Source organism: Pseudorca crassidens, chromosome 7 (assembly GCF_039906515.1).
Source record: "Pseudorca crassidens isolate mPseCra1 chromosome 7, mPseCra1.hap1, whole genome shotgun sequence".
Lineage (NCBI taxonomy): Eukaryota > Metazoa > Chordata > Mammalia > Artiodactyla > Delphinidae > Pseudorca > Pseudorca crassidens.
This window is the reverse complement of record NC_090302.1, coordinates 43,351,031-43,376,859: the sequence shown is the minus strand read 5'-3', so window position 1 is coordinate 43,376,859 and position 25,829 is coordinate 43,351,031. Positions and strand designations below refer to the sequence as shown.

The 25,829-nt window shown below is 39.3% G+C and overlaps 1 protein-coding gene across 5 annotated transcripts in view; it reads right to left on the bottom strand.

Annotated features, from left to right (window-relative positions):
• Window positions 1-25,829, bottom strand: part of PRUNE2 (prune homolog 2 with BCH domain) — a 272,426-nt gene that overhangs the window by 171,799 nt on the left and 74,798 nt on the right. The window lies entirely within an intron of this gene.

Here is a 25,829-nt window from a genome sequence, read left to right as displayed (position 1 = left end):
TATAATACCAGTTTGAACTAGCTTAGATTCGGAATTACAGAATTTTTTACTTAAAAAGTCTATAGAGCACATCTAATTTACTAGCCCCCATTCCCACACGGAACCTTTGATCTTGAAACATACAAACAAAGAAAGCTCAGAAGGGCTTACATGGTTAGCTTAAGTTCACCTAGTCGGCTTATCGCAAATCTAGGTCTAGAATTCCAGTCTTTTAGTTTCTACTTCATGGTTCTTTGTTCCATATATAGAATTTTTCAAATCTGATATTCCTTCCAGTCTGACTTTCAAAAATGAATGGACCTATAAAGATATTATGAACCTACCCAGTAAACCACAACCACAACCTTTGGCTTCTTAACAATGCATTGTTTTGTCTAGAGCTAGGCAAGTTTTGTTTGTTTTTCTTTTAAATCAGACTAGCTACTATTTATTGAGCACGTAACACGCATACGAAGCTACCAAACATTTTACACATACTAAACCCTCAGAACAATTCTATGAAGTAGATTTTTAAATTTCTTTTCCACAGATGTGAGCTACTGTGGTTTTGAGAAAATAAATAAATATGCCCATAAAGCAAAATGCAGAGGCAGGAATTCAGACTCGGACCATATGCCTTATCACTCGGGAGGCGTCCAGAGGCAGCATGGCGGTGATGAAGTGCTCAGCCTCTGGACATGGAATGCCTGGGCATAAATTTTAGCTCCTCCACCCCTCTGTAGCCGAGTAACCTTTAGTAAGTTACATACCCTCTGTAAGCCTCAGACATCTGCTCCATAAAATGGGATTATGAACAGTTAGCTACCTCACAGAGTGGCCATAAAAATTAAATGGGACAAATCACATTAAGTTTTAAATGCAGTGTCTGGAACATACTCAGCATTTGATACATGATACCAATTATTATTACTATTCCCCAAATGATCAGTATCTGGATCTAGACCTGTTAGAAGGAAAAATCCCTCCAGTGCTCTTCTGCCTGCCATGAAGAAAGGCAGGAGAAGGTTATGGACCCCTGCTGCTCTCACATATGGTCAGGGCTGAGACAATAAGACAGCCCTTACCTGGGAATGGGGGCTTAATTGGACAACACTGGCCCAGATGCCTAGGCTCTAGCTGTTGGCCGAGAAGCAGCTCTGGCCAACCTCCAGAATGAATTCACAGAAACTATTATTCAAACTAGGACTCAGCTATAGGCACATAGGTGTCCTAAAATCAAGTCTACCTTCTTCTGAATAGTGCCACCGTCAATGGCGCTGGTCTTCAAGGACATCTGCACACTGTCAAAGCACCCTAACTTTACAGTCACCAAACCGGTAAGACCCAGACAAACACTGAGAGGAATCAAGCACCACACACAAACTCCTGCCTTTGGAAAAGATCCCTCCAGGGCCATCCTGTAAATTGCATCTCAGCCGACACCACTGGATCTTGAAACAGCCTGAAGATCAGCCTCAGTCCACAGAGAGTTCATGACTCCACTTGTCTTAGTTTGTAATCCAATCTAATTTTGAGTCGCTGATGGCCCCTGAGGGAGCCAGTGTAAGTTCTCCCGAAGTGATGTGACCATGTTATCTCTACCTTATGATTTCTTGTAAACAAGTTTGAGAAAGAGGGACAGCATGACGAAGGGCAGAGAGGGGCAGGTGAAGGAAAGAAAAAGAAATGTAAATATTTTGTTCATGTTAAAAATCAGACTTTCACTAACAGCGTCCAAATATGTGACTTATAATGAATCATGTATCCCATTTTTTTTATAACTGATAATAAGTATATCCCATTAATTCAAAATCTCAGGTAGACATAAAAATCACATACAACTTTGTAATCCAATGTCCAGAAATAATTTGGTATTGAATTACTTATGCCTGGACTCTGACTTTTCATATTGAGAGAATTTCTGAGGATAAGACTCAAACAGATTGATCCTGAGATGAAAAGACTACTGTAAAACAACTGCAGAATCTTATAAGTCAAAGGGAACTTGTGGACTGTTCCAACCCTTGACTTCACAGATGCCTCGTTTTGTTTAATCCAGACTCTAATATTTAAACTGTATATAATTTGGGTAAAAATTCTTTTCTTTACAAAAGATAAGGGGTCATTAATAAAATCAATGCCACATACATTGATGAAGAAAGCATAATACTCTTCTAACAGTGACCCAAGCTACAAATCCTGCCAATTCCAAAAGAATTTTTTAAATAGCCAAGAAGAGGGTCTGCAGAAGGGGTTATGGAACTGATTGGCTCAAAGACCAAAAATAAGAAACAATATCATTGAATGACAAGGACTGTTAAAATAAAACCTCACTGTGATGATTCCCCTTACACACAGGAGAAGCAGGAAAGGGATGGCAAAAATGATAGGAAAGAAATGGGGGGAAAAGGATCTGAATGAGGAAAACAGTGAAAATTAGAAGACAGAACTGGAGCTAGCACAGGATTCAGAGACTGATGGAGTCACTCAGCCTGAATTCACAGGGAGCCTACTCAGTGCAGACACTGTGCTAAGGGCTGGAAATTCATGGGAAGAGCAAGAAGACACAATTTCCATACTCAGAGTCACAGTCTAGGGGAGGGAGACAGTTAAGCAAACCAGAAGTTTCACAATAAAGCAATAAACACTGTGATCGAATAATATAAATGGAACTAGAAGAGCCAAGAGGCAGAGTTCCCAATTCTTGCTCGAGCATCTCGGGAGAAGATGCAGGTTCTGAATCTCAAGGGCTTAGGAGTCGGCGGGCAGGCGGGAGGAGGAAAAGCAGTGGAGGTGAGAGATGTGTCCCTGTACAGGCACAGGCAACAGGAGGACACAGAACTTTCGATATCGCCTGCGGGTCATTCTCATGGTAGGAATGAAGTACAGGGTTCTCACGAAGGAGGGTAAAGATGCGGCCGAAGTAAACTAGAAGTAGGACTTGATTTAGCAAGTGACGGAGAGGCATGGAAGGGTTTTGAGCACAGCAACAATATGGCCCAAGGCGTAATCTAGAAAGTGAAGAGGATGAATTAGAGAGGGGCACATCTAAAGAGAGGGACGCCAGAAAGGAAGGTCTGCAGTACCGCCCAAAGGATGAAGAACACGAACTTGAACTAAGGTGGAAGTGCTGGGGCTGGAAGGAGGTGAGGGCTTCGTGAGTCGCTGGGCAATGGAGGTGACGGGATTTGACAGATGCTCAGTAGAGTGGTTGGTAGAAGGTGAGGAGAGGTCAGACATAAGGCACAGTGAAGGGTGCAACTGGAAAGTGTCAGAGTCCAGAGCAGTGAAAAGTGGCCGCAGAGAACAGGGACCCTCCTGCAGGACGTGCAAAGAAACAGGCATCGTAAGAAGGCAGGGATCTGGACGTGAATTGCTTCCACCTCCTGGCTATTGTGGATAGTGCTACTATGAACATGGGTAAACAATAGTATATTTTTAAGTATGAAGTGCTTACCAGGAAGAAAAAGGCTAAAGATTAAGCATCTGAATGCTCTCAGGGACCCACACCGGGTACCTCAAACAGTCACAGAAAGTTCAAGGCTCCCCCTTTATCTCTACCATCATTAGAGAGTCCTTAAGCACACTATCATGCTATAGATCTAGGAGCAGAAGGTTTTTGTAATCAATAGGTTGGTGCAAAAATCTCTCTTTCCTTGGATTCGACTTTCCCTGACTCTTGCAAACTGAAAATGGTAAGATTCAGGCCAAGATCAGGAGAGGCACTGAGGAAAAGGTACTTCCCCAATCCGTTGTCCTGTCTGTTGCTAACTTTGACAAACGCACTCCTTAGAGAGCCACACACAATCCAGTCCAGGTCACCAGGGTAGAAGACTTCACGTATGGGACAGTGATATCAAAACTTAAGATCAGGGGCTTCCCTGGTGGCGCAGTGGTTGGGAGTCCGCCTGACGATGCAGGGGACACGGGTTTGTGCCCCGGTCCGGGAGGATCCCACATGCCGCGGAGCAGCTGGGCCCGTGGGCCATGGCAGCTGGGCCTGCGCGTCCGGAGCCTGTGCTCCGCAGCGGGAGGGGCCGCGGCGGTAAGAGGCCCACGTATCGCAAAAAAAAAACAACAAAAAAACTTAAGATCAGTGCTTTCCAATGAATGTGCCAGGAGCAAGCCAGAGGTGTGTTGCCAAATTTTGATCCATGTGTAAAATCTATTTTTGCCTCAATTGAGCATACAGATTGTTACTACGGAGCCTTAATGGAATATTGAATAGGGAGGATATGAGATTCAGAGTGGGGGTGGGAGGAGGTATAACATTTTCTAAGTTAAACATAGAAGGAGCTGTGTTACACCATGCTGGCCCTAGAGAAAGCGCACATGTGTATCAGAATATTAGAACGTTAAAGAACTCTGACCCATGTGCACATTCAGCCGGGGTGGTCAGGACAGTGAAAGTTCTACTCCAATTGGAAGGGTAAACAAGAAAATTGTGTGATCACTGTCGACCCCTTCATAGATACCATAAGTTTCATTTTGTGCAATAGCAATTGTGTTGAAATCAATACTGATTTACTTGGAGTCGTTTATAATTTATTGATACTCAAATGTGACACCTACCAAAAAACTGTTTTAGAAAGAGTTCAATGACCACAAAAGAGGTGAGAACCACTGCCCTAGTGCTAACTTTCTTGAAATGTCCCCTATGGGGCAAATACCCCCTGGAATGTACAGCAGCAGTCGCTGAGAGATCAATTAGATTAGAAACCCAGTCTCTTTCTGTCAGAGATGTGACAGATCATTTTTTTTTTGGGAAATAGCAGAGCAAAATGCATATGAAGTTTTTGTTTTTTACTGTCATTTATGGGTGTTATTTTTTTATTAATTTTTATTGGAGTATAGTTGCTTTACAATGTTGTGTTAGTCTCTGCTGTACAGCAAAGTGAATCAGCTACACGTATACATATATCCCCTCTTTTTTGAATTTCCTTCCCATTCAGGTCACCACAGAGCATTGAGTAGCGTTCCCTGTGCTATACAGTACGTTCTCATTAGTTACCTATTTTATACACAGTATCAATAGTGTATAATGTCATTCTCAATCTCCCAATTCATCCCACCCTCCCCTCCCCCCAGATATCCATACCTCCATTCTCTACATCTGTGTCTCTATTTCTGCTTTGCAAATAAGTTCATCTGTATCATCTTTATAAGTGATATTATACTATATTTGTTTTTCTCTTCCTGACTTACTTCACTCTGTATGACAGTCTCTAGGTCCATCCACATCTCTGCAAATTGCACAATTTCGTTCCTTTTTATGGCTGAGTAATATTCCACTGTACATATGTACCACATCTTCTTTATCTATTCTTTTGTTGATGGACATTTAGGTTGCTTCCATGTCCTGGCTATTCTAAATAGTGCTGCAATGAACACTGGGGTGCATGTATCTTTTGGAATTATGGTTTTGTCTAGGTATATGCCCAGGAGTGAGATTGCTGGGTCATATGGTAATTCTATTTTTAGTTTTTTAAGGAACCTCCATACTGTTCTCCATAGTGGCTGTATCAATTTACATTCCCACCAACAGTGCAAGAGGGTTCCCTCCTCTCCACACCCTCTCCAGCATTTATTGTTTGTAGACTTTTTGATGATGGCCATTCTGACCTGTGTGAGGTGATACCTCATTATAGTTTTGAGTTGCATTTCATTTCTCTAATAATTAGTGATGTTGAACATCTTTTCGTGTGTTTGTTGGCCATCTCTATGTCTTCAGGGTGTTATTATTTTAAATTTAAAATATCCAAATTAAGTTTCCAATTCTTCTTTTGTCATTTAATTGTTAGTCCACGGTGCTGTTGTGTGTTTTTGGCAATGGATTGCTAACCTCTGTGAGGTTAAATAACCTTTGTATCAGTTAGTGCTTCGGGAAAGAAGACATTGAACCCTAGTCTTCTGGACACAGAATTCATGTCTGCAGTGAGCCTCAGACCCTCTGTTTGCTCACCTGGATTGATAGACAATCAAGAGCAATTTCCATCTATTTTAAAGATTACTCATAATGTTAGACTGTGTGCATACATTGTCAAGGAGTAGAAACTAATGCTGAATAACATATGAATAAATTACAAGATACATTTTACACTTAACATTTTTCAAAAAACGCCTCCTGCTGTTAAAGCCCATGCCCCGTAAACATCATCAGTAAAGCAGTGATAAAAGCAAGGATAACAACCCTCAAATGATAAATTGGTCAAATTTAGAGAAGTCAAAATAAGCAGTACTTTCCTTACCAATCAAATGCAAAGGTTACACTCACATGCTCACCAACTGCCTTTCTCCTAGTGGTAGATTATAAAACAGTGATTTCACTTGTGTTCAGAAACAAACATGAGTAAAAGCTATTAACCAAGGTCTAATAGTTATCTAATAAATATTTTAACTGAATGATATTTCTACATATAGTATTGCATTAGGACTGCTTTAAAAGGAAATATTAGCTGCATACAATTCAGAAAGTTTTTGCTGTCTTTGAAAAGAGTAGCCTCAAATAAAAGTGATTAGCAGAAAAGAATATTAGAATATACTTATACCATAGTCTATGTTTGGAATATGAAATAGATATAGAAAATTTAGCATGGATACAATTCAACATCACTTAGCAGGTTATTAATGAAAAGTAATAGAAGTTAATTGGCATCACTAAGTAACTAATGTCTTAAAATGATGATTTCTTTAATCACAGCTATTTCTACCGGGCAGACATCAAAGCTTTCTTTATAAGATGAGTAAGTACATTTTAAAATATGTACAATTTTAAACGATTTGGAAGCGTTCCAGAATCTAATCTAAAGAAAACCATGTCTGTCTTTCCAATTTTATCAGATTATAATTTATTAATCATAATGGAAATAATTTCCATTTATCACTCTAAAATACAGTTTCCACTTATCAATGGAAAAAAAGAGGAAATCTAAAGGTAAACTCTCTCCAAGTGCTATGTGATCCAATAATAAATGTTAGCAAATCATTTAATATGATATAAAACATTTCCTGCCACTTTTTTTCTGTAAGAGTCACTGGAAACGAGATTAAACGAGCAAAGCTTCTCATTAGTCAGTTAGTCGAAGCCATCAGTACTGGATAGAGTTGATGTTCAGAATCTGACCTAGGGCATCAATAAAACAACCAAGACACGGACTCTTTCAATGGTGTATAAGCATTATGTCATTAATCAAGCTTGGATTGTAACAGTCTATTCTTATAAGGTGACAAATTAACCATATGGATACCTCACAGATGACAAAACTAAGATATATTAAACTCTGTGGGGTAAACACACCCCCAGGCAAATCTAATAGACTGACATTTTTAATACTAATTGAAGCTGATTGATTTACGTATTCTACGTTTTCAGCTCTCCGAAATGATGTATTTAATGTTTTATTTTTAAACACAATTAAAAAATAATATATAAATATATACATACTGCAAATGTAGTACAGATAACAAATTCATTTAAGCCCATTTATGCACATTAGTAACACACCATGTGGCAGAGAGACTAGGACTACAAGAAGACCCCTTGGCGATTTATTTTATATTAAATCCCTAATGGCCTCTCCTTATCTTTGCAAAAATATGCACGAAAGTCCAGACTATGCAGCCATTGAAATGAATGGTTATTTATTTGCTAAACGAGAACCCTATGTTTAATGTTCCTTAGACATAAGGTAGTCTGGAAAAGTCGCATTCCTACAGCTCCATACATCATTTATTTTACATACCCTAACTTCTCACAACAGGCAGCGGAAAAATATCTCTGAACAGCATTGTAAGTTGCTGAGATTTTTGTTTCCGATTCCATTACTGGAAGATTAAATGTTAACATGTTTACTTGCTTCTTTAGCAACAAAAACAAATTCATGCACCATCTTGGTGCCTGACACACACATGAATATAAAATGGAAGAGAGTTGGCAGAAAACAAAAACTAAAATCAAACAATGGAAGAATATCAAAAGTTTAAACTTGTAAATAAACCTTAATTAAATACAAAAGAGAAAGCATCGTGTACTTTAAATTTGTCTGCAAATATATACACTAATAATTAGAAAGTTCTAATAGTGGATTCTTGCTCTTTCAAAGAAAGAAGGCTTTTTTTTTCTCTTTATGTAACGTGCATAAAATATGCCCCAAACTTGGTCCTGGACATATTAGCTTTTAATATTCGTCCTGACATCAACACACTTTCCTATCAAATCACTTAATGTCGGGTTCACACAAATAAAATGTTGCAGGTCCAGGGATATCCTTAGGAGATAAGCAAAAACACATTGTTTGCTCTCTCCTTCACTGCTTTCTCCATCTAACTTCCAACAGATTCTCATATAGTTAAAATGGAGGAAGTTTTTTAGAAGAAAGAATTCACAAAGGAATGAATACCCAGCAGGGAGGAATGTATGGAATGGGGGATGGGACAAGACCACCTCATCTTCGAGGAAACGGTAACTCAGCTTTCTCTATACATATATACATAATGCAGAACAAGCAGGACTCAAAACATGCAATTTTAGGATCACGCTGTGGGGTTAGTTCTTGCTTTGATCCTATGTAAAAAATCAGGCAAACCCCATGATTTTTCTGCACAGTCTTAGGTAACAAAGCTTCTCAGGCACTTCAATTTGCAAGTCTCAGCTGAGTAGCCACAACTGCAGTCTTTAGTAGAGTTAAGCTTCTACTCTCCCCCAGCAATGCTGGTTACCGGTGGGAGGGAGTGTGATCTCTTCTTTCTTTCCCCACCTTCCCTTCTACTCCGCATTCATTTTGCTAACTGTAGTTTCTGACCGCTTTGGGGTTGGAGCATGAGGAAGGAAGATGAAGTCGGAGGAGTAGGAAAGTTATTACTCGACTGTTACTTTCCAGCGTACCTAAATTTTAGAGTTCTCTGTGCTTCACAGGTGGGTTACCTTCATGGGCTCCCTGTGGATCTGTAGTTGCTCCCATCTCCTATCTCCCCTGCCCTCCTGGATGGGTGGAATCCACTTCTCACTTCCCCAGCTCTTAGGAAGCTGGCTCTGACTCCGGCTTCTCTCAGCTGAGATATGCTTCTTTTTCACTTCAAGTCAGCCCACTTGGGCAGGATCCACGAAAAATGCACGCTGGCTCTCTCGCACACATAGCCCAGATCTGGCCTGGCATAAATATTCCTGCATCCACTACTCTTAACAATTTTCTCAGGGTGAAGGAGCCACCTGTTCTATGTCCCACTGTCAACATAGCCAGTCAGCACATCTCTTGCCCTTTAGATTTTCTGGGTAAGAATGAAACACCTGCCCGCTGTGTCTCCCAAACTGAGAGGGTCACATATGAGTCTCTCTGGGTGGTCTTTCAGAACCCACTGCTCAGGCTCCAGGGGAGGGACTGATGCCCCCTCTCCCTTAATCACACGGGACACACACATCTCAAAACGTCTCCTCTTTTCTATTTCCAAATTTCAATCGTTTTATTCCTTCTAAGATGGTAAAAGCTTCAAAAGCACTGTAAGCAGATTTCACCTACTTCTTTTGAAAATTTTGTATCATGGTCTCACGGATGGCTTTGGGAAGGGTTATCTATTGTCTCCATCCTTTTTTTTTTTAAAACATCTTTATTGGAGTATAATTGCTTTACAATGGTGTGTTAGTTTCTGCTGTATAACAAAGTGAATCAGCTATACATATACATATATCCCCATATCTCCTCCCTCTTGCGTCTCCCTCCCACCCCTCTAGGTGGCCACAAAGCACTGAGCTGGTCTCCCTGTGCTATGTGTCTCCATCCTTCTATTGAACCTTTTAATTGAACGTTTCTGCAAGCTGTGTTCCTTTGGTCCCTGCAGAGCTGGTCTCCATCCTCCTCCACCCTGCTCTCTGCCGCAGCACAGAGGCCCTCTGGACCACATCAACAGTCTCTTTTAGACTCGCGTTTCCTGTTGGTTTCAGCCAATGGGAAACCCTAACAGGTGCTGGGAAGGAGGAAGGAGAGTGATGGCAGAGTGTTTACTCCTACATTTCCTTTCATTTGGGGTCGCTTTGAACTTGGGCACTCCTTGACCAAAGGCTCTTCCTGAGGTGGCCCTCTCTTTTCAACATTCTCCTTCCAGGTTCTGGAAACTTCTCCTTTCCTTTTCCTTTCATGCTGAGGGTAATAACCCCTGGGACACCACTCTCTTCCCTGCAGTATCCCTCACTCTGCCTTCACCTAATAAAATGGCTCACTTTATTAGACCGACCTCAAATTATCTCAATTGAATGGGCCACCTGTTCCCACTGCGACTGATACTATCTTGTTACAAAATATGTAGCTTGAGATGCACAAACATATTTTTCAAACTAAACTATACCATGTGCAAATATGAACATGCCCAGTTTCCTATTGCTTAAGACTTTTGAATAAACATTTCTAACGTGATAATCCTGTCTTTTTACACTTTATAATTTCCTATTTCTACGAATTCTTGAAAATTCAAAGCAAATCTTTATAAACTTATAGTTCATAAAAACCTACTCTACTACTGGAGACCTTTAAGCCTGCTAGAAGAATACAGAAGCCCTGGAGCCCCAGTCCCATCCTAAGAGGCAGATTTACCAGTTGAATCAGTCAAAAGGCAAGAACTTCATTTCATGATTGTCCTCTCCCAGTGATTCATTGGTAACTTGACTCTTCCAATGGGCTTAAGAACATCTGATAGGATGGCCTTCATCTGAATAAAATCTAAGACAACTGAAACCACAAAAAAGTTACAAAGACTTGAGAAACTAGATAACAAAGATTCCTGTTTGGAGGTTCTGGTGGATTTTAAGTGATCACAGATTATCTCCAGCTCCTCCCATTTGGAGGTGGAGTCTCTTTCCTCACTCTCTCTGGGCTGGCCCCATGACATGACTTGTTTTGACCAGTAACACGTGGCATGACTTTGTGGGGCTTGCAAGCACCCAAAGTTCTTGCTTCCACCATCTTGGAAGGCTTCTGCTCTAGAGTGAAGAAGCCTGGGATGAAAGGCAATATATAGAGAGAGGCTCAGCCACTTAGCTATTCATTCCAACCCTCCCAGCTGAGGCCCCACCCATGTGAGTGAGGCAACCCTAGATCAACCAGTCCAGCAGGGCCATCAGCTGACTGTAGTCACAGGAGTAAGCTCAGACAAGACCAGTAGAATCATATGAATTACTACATTGTTGTTCTTTGAAGCCACTTAGTTTTGGGGAAACATGGACTTTCTTATCTGTCATACCAGAATTATGTCCATGGCCAGTTAATTCAGTAAGAGAATTCCAGAAAAATATAGACCAGGTAACCATTGATGGTAACGGTTAGCTTATTCTTCTGTGACCCAACATAGAACAATTAGGAAAGAATGAGGACTTTGGAATCCGCTGTCCCTGGGTTGGAATGCTTACTCTGTAGTTTATTTCCCGTTTCTGAGTCTCAGTTTAATCATCTGTAAAACAGATATAATAACTGCCTATGTACATCATAAGGAAGGCATCAGGATTTTAAAAGATAACTAATATAAAGCACCTAACATAATGCTAGAAACTTGGTGAATGCCAATTTCCTTCCTCAGTATCCGTGTATATGTGTCCAAAAGTTGGAAACTGAATCAAATGGCTCTAAGCCAATGGTACTCAAAATGTGTCTGGACCAGCAACATCAGCATCCCAAGGAGCTTATTAAACATACGTATTCTCAGACCCCAACCAGAGCTATTGATTCAGAAACTCTGGTGTCCTGTATTGCCCCATGAAAGCCAACTAAAATTACCAATCATTCATGAGCTTGTACTATAGTATCTAGCCTATATTTCAGCCTATAGTAGCTACTCAGTAAAAATGTTTGATGACAAATGACTGTTAATGGGTGATTAAGTGGATGGATGAGATGAGTGCATGCTTTCAAACCCTCCTCTTCAACCCTGGTGTCCTAAGGACAGATTAGCCAGTCTGACGTGCTATAGGCTGACCTGGTGATGTCAACAACTGTAATATAGGTTGGGAGCCTCATTGGTTGGGCTCCATGGGAAGGTAGGTACAAGATGACTGTTTGATTTGGGTTAAAAAGAAAGCACTCTTAAAGACCAAAACAATGAAGAGTCAACAACAGGTGTGCTTGGCATGGGCATTCCAAAGACACTGAAAATTAGATTTCATAACGGCATCATGAAAAGAATGCTAGTCTAAAATGCTGGAAGGCAAAACATAGCCACAAATACTTCATGCCATGAACTACCATTTCTAGAAGAGTCTACTACAGTTAATTTACAAGTTGGAAATAATAATGGACTTATTTCAGAGGGTATTCATGGAGGTTCAATGAGAAAATAAAAATAAAATGCATGGTACATAGTAAACACTCAACGAATGTTGGATACCACTACATTTATGTTTAAAATTTGAATTATTCGAGGTATTGGCTAGCGCCATGCTATGAATACAAAGAGCATTAAATTATTCTTTTGAAGGAATAAAAGAAGACGATAATAAATTACCAAATCCTAGTTCTAGCACCTTGTTCTGTTTTCCCCTTTCTACCACTAGGTGACACCACCAACCTACCATAACCCACTCTTTTCCCACATATTCCACACAGCCAATCTTCACAATCACTGTTGATTAAGGAACAAGATGTCTATTCTGGAAAGAATCCTAAATTATTCTTTTGTTTGAGTCTTCTTATTTATCTAAATTGCCACTGGCTATTTGGTATAAATTTATTATTCCCTCAGTGTGTACTAAAAAAGAGTTTTTGTTACTTAAGGAACCAATTCAGCATTTACCTACACGGATGGGAAAGAAGCACTCTAACACCATCCCACTTCACAGTTTCTCTTATGTACATGTTTCTTCTGTCACAAGAAAAAGGAAAAATTTTCCTTTAGTTTCACAGCCTACTTTTCTATGGCAAGTTGATACAATGTAGTAATTAACCATTAAAATATTGCCTATGATTCACAGGAGTGTTACAGACAAACTAATTTAAACCAAGGTCAGGTCTCCAAATCAGCAAAGTAACTCTGAAAGCGGGTGAGAGAGAAAATAAACAAGAGAAGAGGTAAGCAACAGCTGCTATTAAAAGTAACACTGGGCAGCTAAAACCGGTCTGAGTATATTCCTAAAAATGTAATTAGCCAAATCCTTCCAGAAATTAAACCATCAAAATGACATTATAGTACACTTTAAAAATGTATTTACAGAGCGAAAGAGCACTCATCCTAGCATATCACTATGTCCTCAGGGTTTCCCTTCTCGTAAAGAAAGATGCAGAAGAGAATTAGATATTATGCTATTAAAAAGTTCAAATTATCACTGATATATTTTGTGAAATGCTATTTCTTAATTTCCTCAGCAGTGCTGAAGTTGAGAATGAATTAACTTAATAGGCTGGTTTCTTTGTCATTTTATTGGGTGGTTAAAATGACTAGAACCAAAGACTACCTATCAGCTTTCCAAATACCAACATTTATTAAAGGGTCATGATAAGAGAGGTACTGAATTCTACCATATCACAGAGCTCATTTTCTCAGGAAGGCAGGCATGGATATTCCATTTCCTGCACAAGGAAAGGGTCAATTTACTGCTCCTACTAAAGGATTTCAGTAAAACAGAATTGCCTGCTTATTACTTTTGAAGTCTAGAAATGTACCATTTTTATTTATATAAGTTGCAGCGATACATGAATTTATTCAAAATGCCTTCTGATAATATGCCCATTTCCCCACAGTGACTGTGAACTTAAGAGATAGGTCCCCAAATAAGGTGACAGAGGTACCAGAAATACCATATCTAAATGGAGAGCCTTAGACATTTCGGTGACATATAGAAAGACTCTTTATTGGCTTCTTAATTACAAATAATTAAGAAGTTACTGGAAGAAAGTGCAGTAATATCAAAGCAGGAGAAGTGGCAGTGAAGAATGGAATAGGGTTTCTGCAAAGGAGCAGGTGGACATATGGTAAAGGGAAAAGCTGTGTGAAACCTGCAAAGGAAAGGAAAGACAGGAAGTGATTAAAAAAAAAAAAAAGATATGCAGAAAATGTGGTCCAAAGACTATTACCAGATCTCACTAGTACAGCCCATGACAGTGAAGTTCAGGAGGAAACTGGTGACAACCCAGGATGCATTGCTGACGAGAACAAGCTCTGTGTCTCTAGCAGAATAGAAGAGACCAGAGAGTGGAGAAGACAAGGCTTCCAGGGCAAGAGCCTGAGCCCCCAGCATGCGTGGTGACTGATGAATAGAGGCAGTGGTGACTGTGATGTCTTTGTCCAAGTAGGAAAGACCCTAAAGACTAATTATCCGATGCTCTTCAGTACTGTACACATGAACCATTATCTCTAGCTGCAGTGTGGCCCTACCCACTCTTAATCTAAGCCAAGATTATTAACTGTCTCAAATATACCATTGACCAAAGTGCATGAAACCAGATGAGTAAATTATCATAAATTAAGATTCTACTTTTCCTTGATTCATAGAAGAAAGTCTAGGACTTAATGACACAGTTGGATATGAGAAGCAATCCCCTTCTTTGGTAAAGTCTCCAAAGATGGTCACCTTCAATTCCTCCCCTCCCTATAGGCACATGCTCCTCCTCACATCAAGAATTGGGGTCTAAAGGTTGCCCACTCTCACCACTATTATTCAACATGGCTTTGGAAGTTTTAGCCACAGCAATCAGAGAAGAAAAAGAAATAAAAGGAATCCAAATCAGAAACGAAGAAGTAAAACTGTCACTGTTTGCAGATGACATGATACTATACATAGAGAATCCTAAAGGTGCTACCAGAAAACTACTAGAGCTAATCAGTGAATTTGGTAAAGTAGCAGGATACAAAATTAATGCACAGAAATCTCTTGCATTCCTATACACTAACAATGAAAAATCTGAAAGAGAAATTAAGGAAACACTCCCATTTACCACTGCAACAAAAAGAATAAAATACCTAGGAATAAACCTACCTAAGGAGACAAAAGACCTGTATGCAGAAAACTATAAGACATTGATGAAAGAAATCAAAGATGATACAAACAGATGGAGAGATATACCATGTTCTTGGATTGGAAGAATCAACATTGTGAAGATGACTATATTACCCAAAGCAATCTACAGATTTAATGCAATCCCTATCAAACTACCAAAGGCATTTTTCACAGAACTAGAACAAAAAATTTTGCAATTTGTATGGAAACACAAAAGACCCCGAATAGCCAAAGCAATCTTGAGAAAGAAAAACGGAGCTGGAGGAATCAGGCTCCCTGACTTCAGACTATAGTACAAAGCTACAGTAATCAAAACAGCATGGTATTGGCACAAAAACAGATATATGGCTCAATGGAACAGAACGGAGAGCCCAGAAAAAACCCCACACACCTACAGTTAATTAATCTTTGACAAAGAAGGCAAGAATGTACAACAGAGAATAGACAGTCTCCTCAGCAAGTGATGTCAGGAAAGTTGGACAGTGGCATGTATATCAAGGAAGTTAGAATACACCCTGCCACCATACACAAAAATAAACTCAAAATTGCTTAAAGACTTAAATATAAGACTTGACACCATAAAACTCTTAGAAGAGAACATAGGCAAAACATTCTCAGACCTAAATCATATCAATGTTTTCTTAGGTCAGTCTCCCAAGGCAGGAGAAATAAAAGCAAATATAAACAAATGGGATCTAATTAAACTTAAAAGCTTTTCACAGCAAAGGAAACCATAAACAAAACAAAAAGACAGCCCTCAGAATGGAAGAAAATACTTGCAACTGAAGCAACCGACAAGGATTGATTTCTAAAATATACAAACAGCTCACGCAGCTCAATATCAAAAAAACAAACGACGCAATAAAAATATGGGAAGATGATCTAAACAGACATTTCTCCAAAGAAGACATACAGATGACCAAAAAGCACATGAAAAGATGCTCAACATCATTAATTATAAGAGAAATGCAAATCAAAGCTACAATGAGGTACCACCTTACACCGGTCAGAATGTCCATCATTCTGTCTACAAATGACAAATTCTGGAGAGGGTGTGGAGAAAAGGGAACCCTCCTACAGTGTTGGTAGGAATGTAAGTTGGTGCAGCCACTATGCAAAACAGTATGGAGGTTCCTCAGAAAACTAAAAATAGAGTTGCCATATAATCCTGCAATCCCATGCCTGGGCATATATTCAGAGAAAACTATAATTCGAAAAGATAACATGCACCCAATGTTCACTGCAGCACTATTTACAATAGCCAAGACATGGAAACAACTTAAATGCCCATTAACAGATGAATGGATAAAGAAGATGTGGTACATATATGCAATGGATACTACTCAGCCATAAAAAAGAATGACATGATGCCATTTGCAGCAACATGGATGGACCTAGAGATTATCATACTATGTGAGGTAAGTCAGAAAGAGAAAGACAAATACCATAGGCTATCATTTATATATGGAATCTAAAATATGACACAAATGAACTTATCTATGAAACAGAAACAGACTCACAGGCATAGAGAACAGACTTGAGGTTGCCAAGGAGGTGGGGGCACAGGGGAGGGATGGACTGGGAGTTTGGGGTTAGCAGATGCAAACTGGTATATATAGAATGGATAAACAACAAGGTCCTACTGTATAGCACAGAGAACTATATTCAAAATCCTATGATAAACCATAATGGAAAAGAATATGAAAAAGAATGTATATATGTAAAACTGAATCACTTTGCTGCACAGTAGAAATTAACACAACATTGTAAATCAACTATACTTCAGTAAAATAAATTTTAAAATACACACACAAAAAAGAATTGGGGTCTAATTCCCAGCGATGTGTTTGCGCTGACTTGTACAGGTTGGTAAGCAATGATTGTAAAATTTTCAGGAAATTTGCAAACCCACCATTAACAAATCAAACACAGCCATTTAAAAAATTATATTAAATATTCTACATTAAATAAATTATATTAAAAACAAAAGTCATAAATTCTCAAAACGCATCACTTCCGAATTATTCTACTACATTATCCATGCTCTATTGCATCTGTCTGCTGGAGAAGCTATATATTGGTATGCTTCTGTGCATCTCTCCCCAATCTGTTTTTTTTTTTACAAATAAAATTGTAATATATTTAAAGTATACAACAAGATGATGAGCTTTTTTTCTTTTCTTTTTTTTTGTGACAATGCTTAAGATCTACTCTTAGCAAATTTCAATTATACAATACAGTGTTAGAACTATTCCTTACTGTGTTTTGATGATATCACATTGGTACCTTGAAACTGGCCATAGTAAGATATTTACACTATGAAAATTGGCAAACACTACAAATCAAAGCTTGTTTAATTGATTTATTGGTTTTCTAGAGCAGGTGTTGGCAAATTATGGCCCACAGGCCAAATTCAGCCCATTGCCTGTTTCTGTACAGCCGGTGAGCTAAACACTTTCTAATCGTTATTTAGTTCCACATAAAATCCTCACTTTTGCCTCTGGACCATAAAGCCTAAAATATTTACTATCTAGCTCTTTGCAGAAGAAAATTTGCCTGTCTCGGCTTAAGAAAGTAATGGAGAAAGTTAATTATGTAAGCTAAACTTAAAAGTGGATTGTGTTTCTAGCCATTACGTTGTGAATAGCACAAAAATAAAAACAAAACTCTGAGGACATCTTCTTCCAGTATTTGAAAACTATTCTTTAAGTCAGCAGAGAAGTCATTCATGCTGTTGACAAACAGGTAAAGTTCAGACAAAAAATCTTTGTTGTTTCACTTTCTTGTTAAAAAAAAAAAAATCAACCACATTCTCGTTGGAACCATACTGGTTCATCAATTGCAGTGCAAGAGTTGCATTAAAATTAAGTAACTCATTCTGTAAGAATCGATTGTATAGAATTTACAATAAAGAGTATGTAATTTGTAAATTGTGGGCTATATATCCTGCACATCAGTAATATGCGCGTGTTGTTTTTTTTTAGAGAGCCCATTGTTAAACATTTACCAGCACACCACTGCTAATTCTATTTTATCATCGATCTGGGCTGGCCTTAGGGAGTTGCATGAACAATAAAATATGATGGAAGTGATATTCTGAGATATTTGAAGTTAGGTCACAATAATCGCAGATTCCATCTGAGTCTCTTCCAAAGCTCGCTCTTGTGGCTCTCTCGCCGAATCTGTCAGGCTGTGAGCAGCCCACACCCGGTGAGTCCCAAGTGAGCTCACAGGTGACTACCATCTGGCTGCAACTGCATGAGAAACTCTGAGCAAAAACTGCCCATCTGAACCCAAAAAAAGCCAAAGAACTATGAGAGATAATAACATCTTAGTTTAAGTCTCGAGGTTCTGGGGGTGGCCTGTGACACAGCAGTAGATAACTGGAACACCATTTTATTCTGAGGAGAAGGCACTGAGCAGGGAGCCAGTTGGACCCAACACCTCATGACCTCAGGAATCCTAGGTTGGGGTATCGCAGCTCTGTTTTGTTCCATGTCCTTGGTGCTAAGCAGACGCATGGGCACATTGCGGGGCGGGGATGTAATGAAAAGAGAGAGCGGTTATGGATGATACACACCCACATTTGCATGTAAATCTGAATCATACTGTCCACCAGAGATGCAGCATGTAAAATACCGTCAAATGGGACACGGACTCTACCCTGTTCATTCACTAGCAATCAACCCCATCTGGGCTTCCTGGAGTGGCATGCACCTCCCTCCACAGCTTTCTTCCTTTCTGCCCCAGGCCCAGTAGCCATTTTTGAGGCTAACTTCCCCACAGCCTCTTGAGGAGGCCATGTCCTCATAGCATCTGATCTCATTATCGCATTCCCACTTCGCAGTTGCCCAGGGAAGTCAGTGGGGATTTCTGGGCCCTGAGGAGAGTTTATGCCTGGGGCAGGCTCTGTGTTTTCTATGCTCCTCCCTTTCCACTTCCTCCATGTAAATACACTTCTATAGCATTTCAGGGGAGAAGGAGAAGTGTCCAGGGCACCACCCCTTAGCAAAGAAAGCACAGTGCATAATGAGTAACTTTATGATCTCTAAATATTGAGTATTGAGGTATTTTGTACCATTGAGGGAAATAAATATAAAGAAGTATGGCTAGATAGGCCAAGTTTTGTGAATTATTTAAATCCATTTGAAACTGGTCAATAGGTAAAAAAAGCAAAAACATCAAGTTGCCTCCAACCTCAGTTTAGCTGTAACTCCAAAACAGGAATTCCATTATAAGGTATTTCTAGATAGGCCAGTTTTGCAGACTTCATCTGGTATCTTAAAATACTTTGGGTCATCTGCAGAAGGAGCTACCTACCTACAAATTGTAAGGATTCTAAATATTATACGCTTCAGCTGCCTAGCACATTTTTTCCCAGAGACAAAGTGCTATTGCAGCTGATATGATAAACCATTCGTTAAATAGGGAATTTCGATTCCCTCATTTTAATTACGTCTCATTACCAAGAACTGCTCATAGCTCAGAGTAGGAATGCAAGTCTACTTTTCTGATTTCAGGTTTCACTTTTTTATCCTGCCATTGTCCTCAAGAAGCTATGAATTATTAGCTCTAAATTAGTTTCAAATTATAATTCACACTTCAGATGACTCACACACACTGACTGTTAAATTCACACGATGAAAGTCACCTAACCGTGTTTGTCATTTGCTTTAAACCCCTTTGGACTCTTCAGCCAGGTATGAATTGAGAACTCCTAACACCTCAACTACTCAGAATTTCGTTATTAGGAATTACCATAGTGCTCAAAGTAATACTGTTTCCTTTCCATAAAAAATCTCTACCATTAAAATTTTTCACTGATTTGGGCTGCTATTTTGAACACACATTTGAAAAAGCTACATTACAACAAGGTAAACCAGAATACCCATGTCCAGAGAAAAAAAATCAGAATTCCTTCCTTCCTACATGGTGTGTCCTATCCCTGACCTCATAATCTTTTTTCTTATTATTTTTATCTACTTGACTTATTTTTCCAAATCTCCTCTATATGACGGGCTGATAATAACATTTACTATGAATACTTAGATGATGTTTACAGATCAAAAATTAAAATGATTTTTAAAAGAAGCAAAGATATGAACATAAACAAGAAGTGGCTTGGTACCAAGAGTAGGGAAAACAAGAGTTCCAACCAAGGATTGCTTAAGGATGTCTGTCGAGGCTGTCCAACACCTGGAGTTTGTGGCAATGACTGACAACTGATGACTTACTAGCAAACCCCCAAGTGTGCATCATATCCCAAGTAGTAAACACAGTGCTTGGGCAGAACAGATCCAGATTTTGGTCCCAGCTCTGTATTAGACAAATGATTTAACCTTTTTAGATTCTAATTTCCTCACCTCCAAGATGGAGATTGTGGCAGACACTGGCTAATTATTCTTCAAACTGTTTCTTCTTCTTGGACATACAGTTAGACTGCATTTCTCAGCCTCCCTGCAGTCAGATGCAACCATTTGACTGGGCCAATGAAACATGAGCAGAAGTGACAGATGCTACGTTCTGAAAAGATCCATAAAGTCTCCCACCTTTGGCCCTCCAAGCTCTTCTCCATCTTGAGAGACAGGATGGATGGAGATGTCTCACGCAATCTTGGGAGCCACACGTTAAAGATGGTCTCTGAATCACCCCTGGTCACACAACCAGGAACACTAAATTGGATTTTGCTGCACGAGCAAAAAATGCATAAGTTATGTGTCGAGTCTTTGAGATTTGGGGTTTACCTGTTACTGCTGTTAGAGTTACCTTAACTAATACAGGGGTACTCATAGCATCTCTACCTCATGGGGTTGCTGGGAAGATTAAAGAAGACAATGCTTGCAAGTTCTTACTCTACTGCCTGATACACAGTGAGCCTTGTCATCAAATGTTAACTCCGTCTTAGCAAGTAGGAGTTGGCAGCCCTGGACCCAAAAGGAAACAGAGGCAGTGGTTACACATATTTCCACTGGTTAGCCAAACAGCTTTGAAAAATACCTCCAGCATAAGCGTTAGGCATTTTGAAGAATATGCTAATCAAAAATAATATATACTTCCTCAAATATTACTATGCATTTTACGACAAAATAAGGTAGGTAAATACTCTAGAGGTATTTTCATCCTGAACTCCAAAAAACTCCAAGCTCAGACAATGAAAAATCATGTTTCACGCTTAAATCTGGTAAACCAGGTTTCATATTGGTTCACTGAGTCTTAAATCACCTGTTACAATGGTTCAAAGACGCATCACTGCAGCCTGAGTAAAAATGTTCACTTTCGTTAGGGAGGAGTTTAACAGTGATCTTAGGAATTCATTCTGGTCCGTGCTCTGAATGCTAAGGGAAAAGGTTGGTAGGAGGGAAAAGGAGTTTTTCCCTCCTCAGTGTTCCAAGGGGCAGCTTGGCTGGTAATCGCTGTGCAGGGCATCCCATGTGTTCTATTCCAGGTTTCAAATAGCATAGTGTCTGGTCAGGAGGGGGCCCCAGAGAGAAAACAGGCTGGAGCTATTTCCTCAGACTCCAGCTCTGAATAAAGGAGACAAAATTTCAAGAGTTGGAAATCCCCACTTTTCCTCATTTGAAGGAAATTGATTTAAAATAAAAACATGTGGGAGTGACAGATGAAATGTACTTAACAGGCGATAGGTTCATTCATACAGTCTTATTATATGTGAAGTCCTAACCTCCAGCACCCCAGAATGTGACTTTATTTGGAAACAGAGTCATTGCAGATATAATAGTTAAGATAAGGTCATCAGGGTGGGCCTTAATCCAATACGACTAATGACCATATGAAAAGGAAAAATCTGGAGACATGCAGAGGGGGAAGATAATGTGAAAACAAAGGCAGAGACCAAGGTGGTACTTCTATAAGCCATGGAATGCCAAAGATTGCCTGTAAACCACCAGAAGCTAGGAGAGAGGCATGGGACAGATTCTCTCTCAGCTTTCAGAAGGAACCTGTCCTGCCAATGTCAGATCTTGGACTTCCAGCCTCCAGACTGTGACACAATAAAGTTATGTTGTTTAAGCCACATAGTGTGTGGTGCTTCGTTATGGCAGCAAACTGACACAGTATATATGTGGCAATATTCATAACATGATTGGTCATAACAAAAGTGATCAAGTCAGCGTCTGGTTATTGTTCTTCCTGAAGAAAGATGCTAATGACTTACAGCCTCTTGGGAAATGCTTAAAGGAGATGTAATAATACTTGGTGTTGGCAAGGGAACTATTCATGTGGTATCGCCATGAGCAATCTCATTTGCTTCATTGGCACCTTATTGGAATGGAAAGATTTGTCCCTTTCCCTTAACATCTAGACATACTGCTTTGCTAGGAGTAAAGTAGGCCCAGGATGTATAATTGCTGCATTCTGCTGGAGCGAATGGAGCATAAAGGCAAAGTTTGTTCCAGTTAAGCACGTACTTTAATATCCATAAATTCTCTTCTTTATTTTCCCTAAGGCTTTACTATTTAAAGTTTTTTAACATAGATTTGGGTTTTGGCAACCTTCGTTTCTCTCTACTGGTTCCTCCACTAAAATGCAGAATTAGAAGAAAATCAAAACCACCTGTGTCTCTTTCCTGATAATCAAATTGGCAAACAATGAAAAGGGCACAAAGGATCAGGTACAACCATAATGAATGAAGTGGATTCCTATACATGGTGTGTGTGCCCCACAGGATGTGTGCTATATTCAGACTCAGAATGAACCGGAGGCCATGTGAAATGGGACTGCAGTATCTCTTCCATGGTCCTAGCTTCCAAGTCCTCTCTGCAAGAAGAACTAGCCCTCTGGCCACGCTTCTGATATGGCCATTTTTAATTTTTATTTTTGGCGGTATGCGGGCCTCTCACTGTTGCGGCCTCTCCTGTTGAGGAGCACAGGCTCCGGACGTGCAGGCTCAGCGCTCCACGGCATGTGGGATCCTCCCGGACCGGGACACGAACCCATGTCCCGCACATCGGCAGGCGGACTCTCAACCACTGCGCCACCAGGGAAGCCCCCTGATATGGCCATTTTTTTATCTACTGCTTTTCAAGGTCACACTCGTTCTGATCTCACATATTGAACAAAGCACTGAAACTCAGTATTATTGTAATTATTTACTTTCGACGGTAGATTTTCAATAACCCATATAACCTTAATTAGAACAACTATCATTTGTGAGATATACTACAATAAAAAGGAGAGACAAAAGGTTTAGTAGCTTTCTCTTTATAACGTAGAGGGCCAGAGTGAACCCATCTGTCAAAGGTAGTGGTTTCTACCACCCAAACCAGTGCTTCCCTCTGAAGGACATTCTATATATGTTGCAAGGAGACAAATTCCTCTTATTTTCTCAATATTTCCACCCAAGAAAGTTAACTGGGTCATCAGGCAAATAAAAGCTATGACACATACAACTGTGGAGTTGCAAAGGACCATTGAAAATGTAAGGAATCCTCTTTCCCATTGCTCTGACATCACACAGAACTTCCAGCTGATTCCTTCCAGTGACAAGTAACCCATTCAAATTTTGGACTGCTGGATAAGCAGTTCTACTGATAAATATGTGGGCCATATTTTATCTAGCTGATCTCAGCCTTCAGCTACAGTTGAAACCGACTGGAAGGAAACAAAGTAAATTGACTTGGATGCATAGTTAGATGGCTTTGCTTTCCTAGCTTACTTAAATTTAACAGGAAATGAAAATCAGATATCAAAGGAACAAATGGCAGACACCAACGTGTATTTGTATTAACCAAGTACCTACTATGTCCCCAGCACTGTGTCAGGAAATCAAAGGGAGATAGAAGCCAACAATACCATCTTTACCCCCAATTAACTTAAAATATTGTCTAACCATGATTAAATATTTGAAACAAGTTCAAAATTAATGGAAGATATAGTATATATTTAAGTCCTAAGTTGGTCAATTTTGCAAGTGGTAATAGAAAATGGATAATTTCTACAAGTCATCATGAAGTAGCTAGGTCTTGACCATGCTTTGAAGGACAAGTAAGAATTAGAAAGTCATAGGAACTAAGAAAATTTCTTTGAGAATATGTCTAGATTTAAAGGGCTATTAGACAGCTGTTCCAAAACACACAAAATAAGACAGGGGGAATTCTGTCATTATTTTTAAATGGGAATGGGAAAGGAATATTGAAATATAATCAAATATAGATAGAGATTGTGAAAATGCCACTGTATCACAGGATGATCTATGGAGAAAACCAAACTCTGCCCTTAACTTGGGGGTTTTTCCAACTAAAAGATTAAATAGTGTACATTTTCTCTCTCAAAGAAGATATACAATGTTATTAAGGAGTTCTTTCTGCATTTCTCAGTTATCTTTAATATCCCTGTTATGTACAACTGAAAAGCTCTCATTCAGCTGATTAGAGTTTAATCTGTGTACCCTTCTTTATATGTATAAATGTCCTTCTCCCTCCTCCCAGAAGATCATATAGCTCTTCCAGAGATGTACTTAGCCGCCTGATTAATTACTGGCCCTCTATGTAAATTACTGTCAAAATTAAGACGATCTTTTTATCACTTATTCAGCTTGATAAACATTTACAGTTTAACATATCTGACAGAGCCATTTGTATACTCCTATAATATAAATGAAGGTACATTAAAGCTACAGTAAATCTATAATAATAATAATAGCCTTAAAATAATTTGCTAACTACAGACAGTTCCCTAAGCAATTACAAGATGCTCTATGTTGATTTAGAAAGGAATTCCAAACAAGGCATTTAAAACCTAATAAGATGCCATTAAATGAAGGGAGACGGGAGGGGGGAAAGAGAAAGAAAACCCTAAGGCCTGAACTGGTAGAAATGATTCTCAAAGCCACTGACCCTTGCAAGATCCATGTCTTCCTTGGATTTCTAGACACAAAGCAGATTTGTAATTGAAGGTGATGATCTCATTACTACATCCCAAATTGCATGTATTTCTTGTATTGAGTCACATCATCATCTAATTATATGGAGCATTTATCAATTCGAAAGTCCATAGAAACAGTTGAGTTTCTATATGCAATGAGAATATGGTCTGTAAACTATATCACCATCAAGTGTGAGTATCTTTAGCGACAATACTCTGCCTCTTGGTACTCATATGGATGTACAAGCCGAACTACAATATCAAAACACCTAGGAACAATTTTACAAAGAAATCACAGAAAAAGCCACCTGGTTTGCTCTTGGGTTTTCCGAGGCATGGATACTCCATGCGTGCCTGCTATGCCCTAGAAATATACACAGTGATACAGTCACCATTACCACCAGAAAAATAAAAAGAATAGCAACATACAGTTCTAAAATCTAAAAGACAAAATGCCTAGACAGCAATTTTTATCTCCATAAACTTGACTTGAGAGTTCAGTGCCTCAATTAAAGGTGGATCGCTTGATCAAGGCAACATAACAGTAAAAAATACTCAGAGTTCTGCACGGCATAAACGTGCCTCTGTAAAATATAATTCCCATTAGTTAGGTTAATTAAGATTAACATGCAAGTCACTGAAAAGCCCCAAAGTAAACAAAAGACAATTGACCAAGGAAACATACAAAGTCAAGAGCTGCATTCACTTTGAATCATTCATTTAACAGATTGGAAGGAGGGTCTTATTAATACTTGATTTGTCACCATTGATTCTCAAAATGACATGGATCCAAAGAGCTTACAAAAGCCAAAGGACAGCTTGGTTTCTTAGAACAGATCTATGGACAATGCAGGGTAGTGCACAGAAAAAGGAAGTGAATCTAATCACATGTATAATCATTGTTATTAAACAGGATATACATATACATACACATACATGTATACATATGTGATTATGTTTTAGGTTTTGTTTTACTGAGATGAATGAAGTGGCACTC